The sequence below is a fragment of the Rhinoraja longicauda genome, chromosome 16, assembly GCF_053455715.1.
Source record: "Rhinoraja longicauda isolate Sanriku21f chromosome 16, sRhiLon1.1, whole genome shotgun sequence".
Classification (NCBI taxonomy): domain Eukaryota; kingdom Metazoa; phylum Chordata; class Chondrichthyes; order Rajiformes; family Arhynchobatidae; genus Rhinoraja; species Rhinoraja longicauda.
In genome coordinates, this window is record NC_135968.1 from 19,920,539 (window position 1) to 19,922,928 (window position 2,390).

The 2,390-nt window shown below is 49.7% G+C and overlaps 1 pseudogene; it reads right to left on the reverse strand.

Annotated features, from left to right (window-relative positions):
• Positions 1-822: 822 nt before the first annotated feature.
• On the reverse strand, positions 823-913 carry LOC144601542 (U2 spliceosomal RNA; annotated as a pseudogene).
• Between the last annotated feature and the right edge of the window lie 1,477 nt (positions 914-2,390).

Genomic DNA, 2,390 nt, shown 5'->3' on the forward strand with positions numbered 1-2,390 from the left:
AATACTTTATCCCAGTAATAAATATTTACAAAACATTTTCTTTTCAAAAACTCCATCCGACATTCCCGGAGGCTATACATTCAATACAGATATTCATTGCCAGATTTACACAGAATCCCTTCTCTTATTTGGAGGGGCGTCTCTCTCCACCACACCCTGCCCCCCATGTCCAGCAGCGGAAGGACCCTAGACTGTGGTCCTCCCCCACAGGGCCTTGGCCTTGGCTGCACCGAGCTCCAGTGCGTCCCTCAGCACGTACTCCTGCAGTCTGCAGCGGGCCAATCGGCAACATTCCCCCGATGGACAGCTCGCTCCGCTGGGAGGTCAACAAAGCTCGGGCAGACCAAAGAGCGTCTTTCACCGAGTTGATGATCTTCCAGCAGCACTCGAAGGCAGTCTCTGAATGCGTCCCTGGGAACAGTCCGTAGATCACAGAGTCCTCTGTGACGGAGCTGCTCGGAATAAATCGTGACAGGGATCTTGCAGCATCCTCTGCCATCCCGTCGGGAGCGTGAAGGTAACGTCAAAGTAGCCGTTACCCGGGAAGTCCTGGAGACGGTAGATGTCCTCGGCCTTGAATCTGCAGGCCTCCAGCAGCACCTTCTTGGTGAAGAGATCCCGTGAGAAGGGGCTCCCCTCCCTGAGGTCCTTCACCGACACTCGTGGATACCCTGTCCTCCCACTCCATTTGCTGCCGCCATCCCGCCTGGATAAGGGTGTTAGATTGGTTACCCAACCAGCATGGATCCACCCCTAGGCCAGACTCCTGGTCACCGACGTGACCTCCGATCCTCGTCCGTGATCCACGACTCGACAACGCTCAGATACTGGCACGCTTTTTGATCACGGTCTCTCCCCTGCCAGTGAAGAACAGGTACTACACTTGATCTTAGCCAAAAGGCCAAGAAGTGAATACATGACCACAATCGAGCCATCCAGTGTACAGATAGATGATAAAGGGAATTACGTGAGTAACATTTAGTGCAAGATTAAGTCCAGTAAAGTCCCATCAAAGATAGTCCGAGGGTCTCCAATGAGGTAGATAGTAGCTCAGGACTGCTTTCTAGTTGCTGGTAGGATGGTTCAGTTGCCTGATAACAGCTGATCTGCGAACTGTTGTTTTATATAGTGAATCTGTGGCCAGTGAGATATGAGCTCATAATGCCTGCTGCAGTTTACCTTCTGAGGCCCCTACTCGATGAAAACAAATTGTGTAGTGTACACACTGTGCTGAAGGCTTCCATACTGAATAAACAACAGCAAGTCTACACCAGGAAACCGCTCGTGGTACAAATAGTTATTTGTCCAGGAAAATGGTTTTGAGCGTGGTAAAGCCTTGTTTGCTTTGCTTTTCAGCTCCTGAACCATTTTCTTTAGATCCAGCCCTCACAGAATGTGTAATCACCAAGGCCGCTGTCTTCAGGAGGCCGCTTAGAGATATTTAAGACTTAGAACATTAGAGATACAGCGTGGAAACAGGCCCTTCGGCCCACCAAGTCCATGCTGACCAGCACCATACACTTGCACTACCCAACACACAAGGGACAATTTTACAATTTACAGAAGCCAATTAACCTACAAACCGGTACGTCTTTGGAGTGTGGGAGGAAACTGGAGCACCTGGAGAAAACCCACACAGTCACAAACTCCGTACAGACAGCACATGTAGTCAGGATCCTCTCTGGCACTGTAAGGCAGCAACTCTACTGCTGCACCACTGTGTCTCACACTGTGCCTTAAGGTCCTCATGCTATAACTACTCCTTCCAGTGAAAAAAAGAAACATGCAAATACTGGCATCTGAAATTAAAACAGGAAAAGACACAAGTGCTGGAATAGCTCAGCAGGCCAGACAGCATCTCCGGATAATATTGATGGGTGCACACAGAGGGTGGTGGATATATGGAACAAGCTGCCAGAGGAGATGGTTGAGGCAGGTGCTATCACAGTATTTAAAAGACATTTGGACGGGTACATAGATAGGAAAGGTTTAGAGGGACAAATGCGAACAAATGGGACTAGCTTAGATGAGGCGTCTTGGTTGGCATGGACAAGTTGGGCACAAGGGCCTGTTTCCATGCTGGAGGACTCTGATTCTTTGCCATGGCAACAGGAAGGGCGGAGCCCACATGACCCATTGTTGACTGGGGAAGGTGTGATAACAAGAGGGATACAAGGAAGCAACCAGTGGAACTGGTAGGACGACTAGGGACTAGGATGTGTGGGGGGTGGCAGAGATGGGAGAGGAGGGAATGCAGGAATTCCACAGGCACCTCCACAAACCTCTTGCATTGCCACGGAAGTTAAAGGCAAGCCATTGTTAGGACAGTCAGTGCTGGCATCAGTTGGTGAATTGTCCTTGACTGTTCATGCTTTTATGAGACTAAGTTG